General features: G+C 46.3%; 1 protein-coding gene across 2 annotated transcripts in view; it reads right to left on the bottom strand.

Moving 5' to 3' along the window:
* Positions 1–12,114, bottom strand: part of PLCH1 (phospholipase C eta 1) — a 146,096-nt gene extending 133,982 nt beyond the window's left edge. The window contains exon 1 of one of the 2 annotated variants that reach the window (XM_035133658.2): positions 11,878–12,114. The gene's annotated coding sequence lies outside the window, so the exon portion shown is untranslated. The remainder of the gene's footprint in view (positions 1–11,877) is intronic. The other variant, XM_035133663.2, reaches the window with a different exon arrangement.
* Between the last annotated feature and the right edge of the window lie 820 nt (positions 12,115–12,934).

Below are 12,934 nucleotides of genomic sequence, written 5' to 3'. Positions count from 1 at the left end.
ACCACTTAGGCAAGGGGTGGAAAACCTGTGGCCTGTTAGGCGGCTTTGGCTGCTAGTCTCCATCTTGTGTTCAAGAGTGAACCAAAGATGGGGTCACCTAAGCCGAAAGACCCTGGGAAAGGATCCTTCTGTTTTGACCTAATTGGCCTTCTTGCCAGTAAAGATCCAGACACTTCCATTTGTTGTTGGTTTTTTTCTTATTGTTTATTTATTTATTTAGAGATGCATATATGCCGCATGCAACCTGAAAGATACTGTAGCTCAGACTGGGTGGAGGAATTGTCAACAAGGTTGAAAACAGAGTCATAATCCTAGTCTCATCTTTTTGCTAAGGTCCAAAGAGCTTAAATGCATTAAAATGAGAGGCTCACTGGGTGAGGAGATAACTAATCTCCGCTTCCTTCAATGCCTCCCACCCCATCTTTTGTTTCAATTCTATCAGTCAAATATATTGCCTAATCAGCAGGGAATCCTATTGATCGACACAGATGGCTATTTAATGCTCTCTTTTTCCCACTGCCAGAGCCCAAGTCTGGAACAGCAGGCACACTGGAACAGCAGGCACACAAAGACACAGAGCAGGTATTCCCACCATTCCCACCAGCCTTCTGAGTACAGTGGTGCCTCGCTAGACGAATTTAATTTGTTCCACAGGTCTTTTCTTATAACGAAAAATTTGTTTAGCGAATCCCATAGAAATGCATTGAATTTTTTTTTGATTTTTTTTTTGCCCATAGCAACGCATTAATTGAATTTCAATGCATTCCTATGGGAAACCGCGATTCGCGAGACGAATTTTTCGTAAAACGCATTTGTCTAGCGAGGCAACCTCCGCTAGAAAAAACCTTTCGTTAAGCGGAAATTTCGTTAAGCAGGGCATTCATTAAGCGAGGCACCACTGTAATACCCCTCCCCACGGTCTCACTATATATAAAGGGTCTGGTATTTTCTGTTTCAGTGTATCTGAAGAAGTGTGCATGCACAGGAAAGCTCATACCAATGACAAACTTAGTTGGTCTCTAAGCTGCTACTGGAAGGATTTTTTTTATATTTTGTTTCAAAGACATGGAACACGTTCCAATTAGAGCAGCTCGTTTTCTTGGCCAATATTTCGCAAAGTGTCCCAGAAATAGCCACAAATGAATCAAAGAGCAATGCTGCAAGCCCCAGCCAGTAAGGCCAACACTTCGGGATGATGAAAGCTGTAGTCTAATAGTATCTGGAGAACTATAAGGTTCCTCAAAGTTACCATAAAAGTATAAAGATAATAGATAGATAGATACAGTAGATATTAGGTAGTCTAAATCTTACTACAAAACAACCACACAACAATATAGCCACTACAAGATTTTGCAAACCCTTTTGAAGAGTAGAGCAGAGAAAGAGTGAGGTCAACAAGGAGGTGACCCTATTACTTCCAGATCAGTGCTGCATCTTGGACAAAGCTATATGTTCAAGCTTCATGAAGTGAGTTAATACAAAGGATGGCATGTATCATGAGTGAATGTATCATGGGGGAGAGACACACAGGGATGCAGGATTGACTTATGGCTCCCCATATACATTAAGAGTGAACTGGATATGGCCACATAGGTGTGCTCCATGTCTGCGTGCACAGGAGAAATACAAGCAGAAAGCATGCACAGCGGAAAGCAGTGAAGACCTTTGCCACTGACCAGGGCCAGCCTCCCCATTCCCCATACCAAAACCGGCTGAGCTACAACCAGAGTGATGGGACAGCATCTTCCTCAGCAGCTGAGCACCACAGACTTGATGCATGCCCTATAAAGTTCTGTGTTCCCACACTTACCTACCACCATTCCTTGCTAGCCACCTGATGCAGGTGCCTCACTCTGCCTAATGGTAAAGGTAAAGGGACCCCTGACCATTAGGTCCAGTCGTGACCAACTCTGGGGTTGTGGTGCTCATCTCGCGTTATTGGCCGAGTTGTACAGCTTCCAGGTCATGTGGCCAGCATGACAAAGCCGCTTCTGGCGAACCAGAGCAGCACACGGAAACACCATTTACCTCCCTGCTGTAGTGGTACCTATTTATCTACTTGCACTTTGGTGTGCTTTCGAACTGCTAGGTTGGCAGGAGCCGGGACTGAGCAACGGGAGCTCACCCCGTCGCGGGGATTCGAACCGCCGACCTTCTGATTGGCAAGCCCTAGGCTCTGTAGGGCCATGCAATAGGGCTGGGGGGGGTGGAGCTGCCACTTTCCTTTTTCAAATAATGAGATTTCAAACATGGCATTCTCCCAGAGTCCATTCTAGCACCTTAAGGTTTTCCCAGGTCAATCTGTTGTGTGTGCACTGCACAGCACATACCAAACATTTGAAGCACATGGCTGCCAAAGAATCCTGAGAACTATAGCTTAGCCCTCACAGAGCTACAGCCCCCAACACCATTAACAAAGGACAGCTCCCATGGTTCTTAAAGGTGTCGGGAATTATAGTTCTGTAAAGAGTAAGCTACAGTTCCCATGATTCTTTGGGTGAAGCCGTGTGCTTTAAAAGTATGGTGTGTATGCAGGCCAAGTCACCACATGATCTTGATCTCGATAGGTCCTCTCTAGAGTCGGGGTTGTCAAGCAGTCGGCTTCTCTTTCCTTTCCCCATTAAGGTTACTTAAAACCCTCTCCTAATGAGAAAACAAAGACAGATGGCTTGCCTAGCAGCGTTGACTGATGTCTTTGCCCCAGGGGCAAGCAGTACAAAGGAAAAGGGAAGCCACACTTTAAGGCCCCCCAAAGGAGGGACATGGACCCCAGGGAGGCAAAGACATCCTCTGGTTATCAGCTGAAAGGGAAGGACGTGCAACTGACTCTATTGTGCCACCTGGCTCTGCCGGGATATGCCAGAAGAAGCTTGCATCTCCCCGGTAACTGTCTGGACCCCCCCTGTAAGGAAGGCAGACTCAGAAAACCCAATGCTAAATAATAGTCATTATGTCACAAACTAATCACCAGCCATCAGAATACGTCCCCAGAGGCAAGTGGCAGGTAACACAGAATGATGATTAGATATTCCTTTAAATTTTCTGCTAATCTGCAGAGTACAGACAAAGGGTTGTCATCTGCAATGATTTAGCAAATACTCTCTTATCAGGTGCCCTGCATGGTGAAAATGCGCTGTGGGTTAAACCACTGAGCCTAGGGCTTGTTGATCAGAAGGTCAGCGGTTCGAATCCCTGTGACGGGTGAGCTCCTGTTGCTCGGTCCCAGCTCCTGCCAACCTAGCAGTTCGAAAGCACGTAAAAATGCAAGTAGATAAATAGGAACCGCTACAGCAGGAAGGTAAACAGTGTTTCCATGTGCTGCTCTGGTTTGCCAGAAGTGGCTTTGTCATGCTGGCCACATGACCTGGAAGCTATACGCCGGGCTCCCTCGGCCAATAGGCCAATAATGCGAGATGAGCGCGCAACCCCAGAGTCGGCCACGACTGGACCTAATGGTCAGGGGTCCCTTTACCTTTACCCTGCCTATCTGGCTGAGTTTCCCCAGCCACTCTGGGTGGCTCCCAACAGAATATTAAAAACACGATAAAACATCAAACATTAAAAACTTCCCTAAACAGGGCTGCCTTCAGATGCTTTCTAAAAGTCAGGTAGTTGTTTATTTCCTTGACATCTGAAGGGAGGGCGTTCCACAGGGAGGGTGCCACTACTGAGAAGGCCCTCTGCCTAGTTCCCTGTAACCTCACTTCTCGCAGGGAGGGAACTGCCAGAAGGCCCTCGGTGCCGGACGGACCTCACTTTCAATTAACATGAGTGATTTCAGACAAATCACTCTGGTATTTTCAAATCATGCATAGGGCACAGTAGTAACAGACTATCACAGTTTTGTTAAACGTAGCACTCTCTGGTTCCCCCTTTGGTGGGGAGGGCTGTAGCTCAGCAGTAGAGCATCTGTTTTCACACAGAAAGGTCTCAAGTTCAATCCAGGGCATCTCTAGGTAGGGCTGGGAAAAACTTTTGCCTGAAACTCTGGACAGCTGCTACCAGCCAGTGTAGACTAGCCTTCCCCAACCTGGTGCCTTCCAGATGCTGTGAACCACAACTCGTATCATCTGCTAGCGATATATATTTTCAAATATTTTTTTGTGGGACTCTCCCACCTGCTCTAAACCATACGTATTGTTCAAGGTGAGCAGCAGTTCCCAACACAGCACCATGATCTAACAGTATGGTCAAACACAATGCAACAAGGGTAAGCCCAGCAGATAAATTGCAGTCTTCAGAGAAAACCTTGCTTTCCTGTGAGGCTAAAAGCCCTTCTGATTTTATTTTACTTTTAAAACGATGGCTATGCTTGGCCTCCACAGCTGGAAGCAAATCCTGCTTTCTGGTTGGCTACTGTGAGAACAGGACCCTGGACTAGATGGGCCATTTGCCTGATCCAGCAGACTCTTCTTTTGGTAAAGGTAAAGGGACCCCTGACCATTAGGTCCAGTCGTAACCGACTATGGGGTTGCGTGCTCATCTCGCATTATTGGCCGAGGGAGCTGGCATATAGCTTCCAGGTCATGTGGCCAGCATGACAAAGCCACTTCTGGCAAACCAGAGCAGCACACGGAAACGCCGTTTACCTTCTCGCTGTAGCGGTTCCTATTTATCTACTTGCACTTTGACGTGCTTTCGAACTGCTAGGTTGGCAGGAGCTGGGACCGAGCAACGGGAGCTCACCCCGTCATAGGGATTCGAACCGCCGACCTTCTGATCAGCAAGCCCTAGGCTCAGTGGTTTAACCACAGTGCCACCTGGGTCCCCTAGGCTCAGTGGTTTAACCCAGCGCCACCTGGGTCTTCTTTTGGTACTGTGTCTTTAAAGCTGGCAAGCGGAGAAGGGCCCTCCAAGTTTCATGGAATAGAGTCCAATAATTTTGGTGCCACTACTGAAAGGGCCCTGTCTCTAGTCTTGGCCAACCATGTTAGAGGAATGAGGAGTGGGGAGGCTGGTTGGGGGGGGGACAGTTCTTTGGATATCTTAGACCCAAGCAGTCTTTAAAAAGCTATAGGCTCCTGGTGCTTAGCTGTTGTCTTTTCTTATAAGGGGTCTTTAATGTGTGTTTATCCACCAAGTCTCTAGAGATTTGGACCTGCCACCTGACAACAAAGGCTCATCCCTGATTCAGCATGAGATGTAAGCGGAGCTTGTGTCCTTGCAGGCATTGCCACCTGTCTGCCTTTTGATCTGTTGTGTGCCATACCTGAAGTCTGGCTCACACAGGTGTGGGGTGGGTGGGCAACAGGGACATGGAGGGAACAGGTGCCTTGCCTCCTGCTGCCTCTGGAGGCCAAGGCTGTGTAGCTAACCCCAGTTACCTAGGAGTAAAAGTGCAATAGGGCTGAGTAGACATGGTTGGGGTCACTCTGCAAAACTAGATCCCAGGCAATATACTCCTGAGTAGGGAACCGTCAGGCCTTGGAAGGGGATAGCTATATGTTAGAGATGGACCAGACATAGGGCTTTAGCCTGATCCAACAAGGTTCCTCTTATGGCCTTATTTGTGGAATGCCTCCCATCGATTCTCGCTGGTGCCGGCTTTTCTTTTATCTCAAATGATGGCAAGTACTGTTTCACTTGCCCTGACTTTGTAGTCATCTGGTGTGAGCTGAGGGCAGGCTATCGATCCTGCTGCATTTTACGATTAGTCATTAGAATTATTGGCTATTTCATTGCAAGCCCACTCACCCTGGGTTCAATTCCTCCCCGTCCCCTTTTTTTTACACTAAAGGGAGGCATAAACATGCCCCCAAAATAAATAAATAAAACTCATTCACTGAGCACAAACTTCACATGCAGAAAGTCCCACTATAATCTCTGGTTAAAGGTCATCAAGAAGCAGATCTAGAGCAGGGAATTGAGTGGACCACTAAAACAGCACTCATGGTGTGTATTTTTTTTTAAATAAAAGTCTGCCTGTGAAGGGTTCACATATTTCCATAGGAAGGTCATGTGGCCAAGCTATGCATTCAATATGTGACCCAGGGCTTAAGCCAAAATCCACAAACTAATCAGTGGCGCTTTCATGCGCTTCTGTGCTTGCTGTACAGATGCTGCTCTGCAGGACTAGCCATTGCTCACTGACATGTGAAGAGGTCATTAATCTTCATTGACACTCGGAGCAGCATCAATTTACATTTCAATCTATACAGAATTGTCTCCTACTCAACCTCCCCCCCCCCTGTGTGTGTGTTTTGCCAGAAGGTGTGTCAATTCACCTAAAAGGTTTATTTCCACAGGATCGGTTTTTGCACTTCCCACATCTTGTAAATTGAATGAAACAACCTACGCTAGCTAAAGCGTACAGTTATTCACTCTCTCCATTTTTTATTCCACATCAACCATATATATTAAAAAAAAGTGGCACCAGCCAGACAACAGCCTGGTTCACACGTAACACAAAGCCGGACCACAGTTTAGTATGAACAAGCACGCTCTCAGAAAGGAGATTATGGCCGCCAGCAGTCATTCTGCTGCTGCGCTGAGCTAAGCTATAGTTTGGCTTTGCATGTTCTTGAAACAAACCATGAGTTGTACCGGTAGTCAAGGCTCTTTCACACTAAGCCACGATTTGGCTCAGCGTTACGGGTGAACGAGGTCGACAGCAGTTCTTTTCTTTGCTGTCCTTTAAAATGTTAACAATTACGGTAAATGTACCCATTTCACATGTATGGTGCAAGCTGGTCTCAAGTCAGTTTGCCATATACAGTACTATCCAAATATCTTCTCTGACTCTTCATTTCGTAAGAGCCAGGGTGCTAAAGTAATGTATCTAGTATGTTGGACTAAGACTGGAGAGACCAAATTTCAAATCTCTGCTCAGCCATGCGATTCTCACTTTGGGTCAGTTGCTAATCCTCCATCTATTTCACAGGACTGTTGTGGATTAAATAGGGGTGGGGTAGAGAAGAGCCTTGAACACAATTATTTACTTGTGTTTTATTCTGTGAACCACCCTGATGAAGGGCGGTATATAAAATTAATTAACAACAACAGCCATGGAGCCCCTGGGTACCAAGTTGGCGACTCCTGGAATAGTCAAACAAGCCTAAACCTCTTTCAGACTGAATGCGAGGACAGCCATCCATTCCTAGCCCAAGACTCAATAATACTTTTCATGTTACACTGGATGGAAGGCAGGAACCTGAAAACTAGTGTAATTGGTTCCGGAAGTCCGTACTTAACCCAAAGCGTACTTAACCTGAAGCGAACTTTCCCATTGAAAGTAATGGAAAGTGGATTGATCTGTTCCAAACGGGTCCACGGAGTACTTAAACTGAAAGTACTCAAACCAAAGCGTACTTAAACTGAGGTATGACTGTAATAATAATAACAACAACTACTACTACTACTACTATTATTATTATTTACACCCCACCCATCTGGCTGGGTTTCCCCAGCCACTCTGGGCATCTCCCAACAGAATATTAAAAACACAATAAAACATCAAACATTAAAAACTTCCCTAAACAGGGCTGTCTTCAGATGCCTTCTAAAAGTCAGATAGTTGTTTACTGTATTTCCTTGACATCTGGTGGGAGGGCATTCCACAGGGCAGGTGCCACTACTGAGAAGGCCCTCTGCCTGGCTCCCTATAACCTCACTTCTCGCAGTAAGGAACTGCCAGAAGACCCTTGGAGCTGGACCTCAGTGTCCAGGCTGAACAATGGGGGTGGGGACGCTCCTTCGGGTATATGCCCATGCATGATTACCATTGCATGAAGAGGGCTGTATTTGCTGGCTACACACATAGTTACATCCCCATCATGGGACCTTGCCATGCTCCATATGTTGGAGAGGAAGGTTGTACCAGATTTTTTTTGGGGGGGAGGGGTGCTAGAACCTACTATTCAGGACTCTCCAAAGCTAATGACTGTATAAATGTAGCTAGGGTGAGTCTCCTTCCCTGAATCCCTCAAACTGTTTGGATCCTATAGCTTTTTTGTAGAAACCCATTCATGCGAAATGCACCGTTCCATCATTACATGCTTGAAAGACTTTCTGCCATTGAAGTAGCCATGGTTAAACACACTACTATTCCAAGGAGACGATAGGCCCTCCCTCCACACACACTCCCAGTGCTGATGCTTTCAGTCATCCTGGAAAATAGGCCTCACAGGGTGAAAGGACGGAGGCATTTACTCCATTTCCTAGGCAACCTCACAAGTTGAGTCGGCATTGTTAAACCTTGCACAGCTAGACACAGAGCCACCAGCTGATGATGGCAGTCTACAAAAATAGGTGGAAGAAAGATGGGGGGGATGTTCTATTAATGCATCACTTATATCCAGCTGAATAACCTCCATGTTCTTCTGCAATATAGCCTATGCGAAGCCAGCAAGAGTTTTGCTGCAACAGAAGCATGGGAATTTGAACCTGGAAAACTCTGGGCGATTATTGCAGCTTTACAATCAGAGGGGTCGTTGTCCCCCACCTCTAATTTCAGACTCTGAATTTGTTGCTGGGATAGAAACTAACAAGATTCCAAGCATAGTTCCACGATTCTCACGTTTTCCTTGCTCGCATGACTAAGTAAACTCCTGCCTATGAAAAACCAACAGGAAGAGAAATGGGAGTCTCAACTGAGATATTCTAAGTTTGAACCAGCTCATGAAAAAAAGAAGCCTGAACTGTTTTATACTGCGACAATGGACACATCAATTGCATAAAGAGAAAGGCATCCCTTTATTATCATACAACCCAAAGATGTTGATCCTGCCCCTTTTCACAGAGCCAGGATATCAGCTACCAACCAGCGGACTCCCCAAAATGCACACCAACTGTATTGGAGGAAACAATGATATTTATTTGGAAACCGGTGCAAGAAAAAGAGGGAAGCGGGGAGGTCACCAACAAAAGTTATATTGCTGGGTGAACATCATAGCACTTTAAAAAAACAAACCTGCAGTGGTTGGCAGCTTGAAAGAAGATGGAAGAACAAAGGCAAAAGCTGGTCCAAAGAATTGCAAAGACTGTTGACACAGGAGACCTAAGCATATTGACATGCACCAGATGTAATCCTGTTGGTAAACAGGCACAGAGACCAAGACTCTTGTTTTGAAAGGCAAGGAAATGGTGCTTTTCCAACTAGTTTAATGGCTCTCTTGGGTCAGCAGTGACATCTCACCAGTGCCTTAAAGGGGCAGAACGGTGACCCAGGAAGCCAACAGGAAAAACAATCAACTACTCATCAAAGGGTTCACCTTTTGCTCGACTTTCCTGTAAATCAACTCATCTGTTTAATACATAGAGCATATACTGCAAGAGAGGGAAATTTGGAAACTGGGCATCTGTATTTCTCAAAAACCTCTCCACCGTGGATAGGAAGAGCACATTCCCCACTTCACTTGGAGATCAATCATCAAGCCGGTCACTGCTGGCTTTGTTTACATAAAACTTCATCCAATATCAAAACAGAAACACCCAAAGTGTTTGGCCTCATTAAGGCAGTCACTTCTCTACAGTGCTGTCAGTGATAAGATAGAGACTTTAAAAAGAAGAAGAGGAATTCTGGGACATTCCTTCTAATAAATAAATAAATAGCCTATTGGTCCTGCAGCCCATTCTGTACATTTACTCATAAATTAATTCACTCACTTACAGGAAACGAAGACCCACTGAAGACTCCCTGGAAAAGACCCTGATGTTGGAAAAGATTGAGGGCACTAGGAGAAGGGGACGACAGAGGACAAGATGGCTGGACAGTGTTCTCGAAGCTACCAACATGAGTCTGACCAAACTGCGGGAGGCAGTGCAAGACAGGAGTGCCTGGCGTGCTATGGTCCATGGGGTCACGAAGAGTCGGACACGACTAAACGACTAAACAATATAGATAGATAGATAGATAGATAGATAGATAGATAGATAGATAGAAATATGTAACTGAGGGCTTTAAAGGGGGATGTGTAAGGAACCAAATCCATCCTGCAATCCTGTACCTGAAAGGGTTACTTTGCTGATAACTAGTTTCCAATACAGAAAAAGTGAATACACACCACATGGGATAAATGTACGCTCACACTTGAAAAAGCACAGTACAAGTTATGAATACATATGTATCTTTTTTCCCACCTTCATGGAAGCAATATCAGTTGTAGGGAAATAGAGCAGTGCAAAGTTTTCCTAGACACCCCCAAAGTTAATGGAACCATGTGCAAAGTGAACATTTTGGCTTTCCTTCTAAATCGCATTTGCCTTAAATAAACAATAGCTAACAGCTTTACTACCAACAACAGCAGCTCCACATTTATACAGTGCTTTCAAGTGTTCACAGCTGTGGATATAATAGCTACCAGTAGTTATAATCATTTCCTTGGGAGTAATCCCCAATTGAAATAAACTGGGATTTACTTCCAAGCCTAGAATGCCATAGCTTCTCACTCATACAGCACTTCTTTTAATTTACAAAGTGCTTTACAATATTGATTATGCTTGCCCACAACAATTCCAAAATGCTTTGAGGGTGGGTGGCTGTTGTTGGGTTGTTGTTGTTTTTACAATCAAGTGGTATACAAATTGGATGAAATACAATGATAATAAATATCTCAGGCCACTTTTCTCCCCATTTTACAGATTGCAAACTGAAGCAGAGAGCTGTTGACTTTGCTAGTCACTTAGGATGAGAAAATCCAAGACTGCTCTCTCTCTCTCTCTCTCTCTCACACACACACACACACACACACACACACACCAAAATCAGCTGAAAGGCTTCTGGTCCATATTTTAACCTTAGAATCCTGGACCAGGCTGAGCAAACACAGTCAATGCCGGACAATTTATCGCAAGATCAATGAGAATACACGCTGCTGGGAAGCTGATCCTGCCCACCAGCTTCTCCTTTACTTGTTATCTCTCTCCCTCCCTCCAAAACATGCAACAAAGGGAGCTCTCCAACCCACAACCGCAAAGGGAGGGAGTGGAGAAAGGAGCTGCCAACGAGGGTGATGCTTTTCTGGTGGGGAAAACCCTTTGGTGAGAGAAGCTCCAAGCAATGACCTTTTTCCTGGCAGGAACCAGGGACGATCTGGAAAACCAGATGGGAGACAATAAAGGCACCCTCTTCCCATTTGGCTCCCAAACGACTTTTTACAAGAAGCGAGCTGCAACCCGGGAAGATGGGGCGGCAAAACTCTCCTACCCCCCACCTTCCCCTTTCCATCCATCAGCTTCCAGTGGTCCCAACGATAGCCGGTTAATAATCCTCTGTCTGCACGCTTTTTTGCAGTGGCGCAAGGCAGCCCAACAGTCCCGGTGGGACTTGACTTTCCAGCAAACATGCACAGGAGCGGAGGATAAGGTTGTGGTGCCCTCGCTTATTTGAAGATGCCGTTGCAGCAGTTGCAAATTTGCGTTCCAGCTTAAATCAACGCGCTTCGGCCGGGGCGTTTTTGCCAGGATCGGGGACACGATCCACCGGTGTATTTCCCAGGAATTCAGGGGAGCTTCTCTTTTCGCCCCGATGGGGCGCAGGTGAATTGGGTCGCAACCAGTTTGAGGCAAAAAAAAAAAGCGAAACAAAAAAGACCACCCTACAATATCAGCAATGCAAAGAAGGACTCACTAGGATCCGGTGCGGGGTGGGTGGGTGTTCACATTGCAGGTTTAGCCCCCTACCCATGGGCGTAGCCAAGGGGGGCAGGGAGGGGCAGCTGCGTCCCCCAATCAATAAAAATCAATAAAATGCATATTTTAACAGGTTCTGCCCGCCCCCCAACAAAAATCCTGGCTACGCCCATGTGGTTGCACCCTCCTAATAGACAAAGTGACTGCGAGGCTGCTAGCCTCCCAAAAGCCCCTTCCAACGGCTTATCGCTCCAGGAGGTCTTCGCCCCCTTGCAAAGCACCCCACTCCTCTGCAGGATTCGCACTCACCTCTCGGTTCCCAGCTTCGGGACTTTTGCTTTCTCTTATTATTATTATTACTCCGCCGCCCAGAATCAGGCTTGGCTTTGTAGGGTTTCTGCAGTACTTTCCAGAGATCCGCGCCGGCACCAGCTCGCTTCGGCTGCCGCCACAACCTGCTTTTCTCATTCAAACATACAACAAACCACCCCCGACGGCGCGGCGGAGGGCTGAGAAACCCGGCGTGGATTCTGCCGGATGGGGATTCCCAGCTCAGCATGCAGGGAGACTTGCCAGAAGTTAATTAACTTCTCTTACACTTCACTTAGGGGGACCCAGGTGGCGCTGTGGTTAAAGCCTAGGGCTTGCTGATCAGAAGGTTGGCGGTTCGAATCCCTGTGACGGGGTGAGCTCCCGTTGCTTGGTCCCAGCTCCTGCCAACCTAGCAGTTCGAAAGCACATCAAAGTGCAAGTAGATAAATAGGAACCGCTACAGCGGGAAGGTAAACGGCGTTTCCATGTGCTGATCTGGTTCGCCAGAAGCAGCTTTGTCATGCTGGCCACATGACCTGGAAGCTATACGCCGGCTCCCTCGGCCAATATTGCGAGATGAGCGCGCAACCCCAGAGTCGGTCACGACTGGACCTAATGGTCAGGGGTCCCTTTACCTTTTACACTTCATTTAGCAGATGCGGAGCTAAAATCGGATTGACTGCTACAGTACCTTATCTTACACGGTGTCATTACTCCGTGCAATTGTTATAGACTGCAGGTAAAACATCTGGGCTCCCCCACCTCAGCTTTTTGATGAAGCAGGCTATGAATTTTGTTAAATAAACATATGGGGCACATGGTTCATCTTTTAAGGTTTTGTTTATCAGAAGAATATAACAAAGATTCTATATTACAATATCCATGCACTGAGCTTTGCAGGCTACAAGAAAAAAGGAAGGGGCTTGCAAATCAAATCCGACTTGGGGAGAAACAACAGAGAAAAGCGAGAGAACGCCTGGGCAGAAGGGTAAACACTAAACAGGGAAGCATTACGAGGTTGTTGCAGTTGCGCAGTCACATTTATAGCACTTTA

Source organism: Zootoca vivipara, chromosome 5, assembly GCF_963506605.1.
Source record: "Zootoca vivipara chromosome 5, rZooViv1.1, whole genome shotgun sequence".
NCBI classification, from domain to species: Eukaryota; Metazoa; Chordata; class Lepidosauria; order Squamata; family Lacertidae; genus Zootoca; species Zootoca vivipara.
Note: the sequence above shows the minus strand (reverse complement) of the source record. Positions and strands in the feature narration are given on the sequence as shown.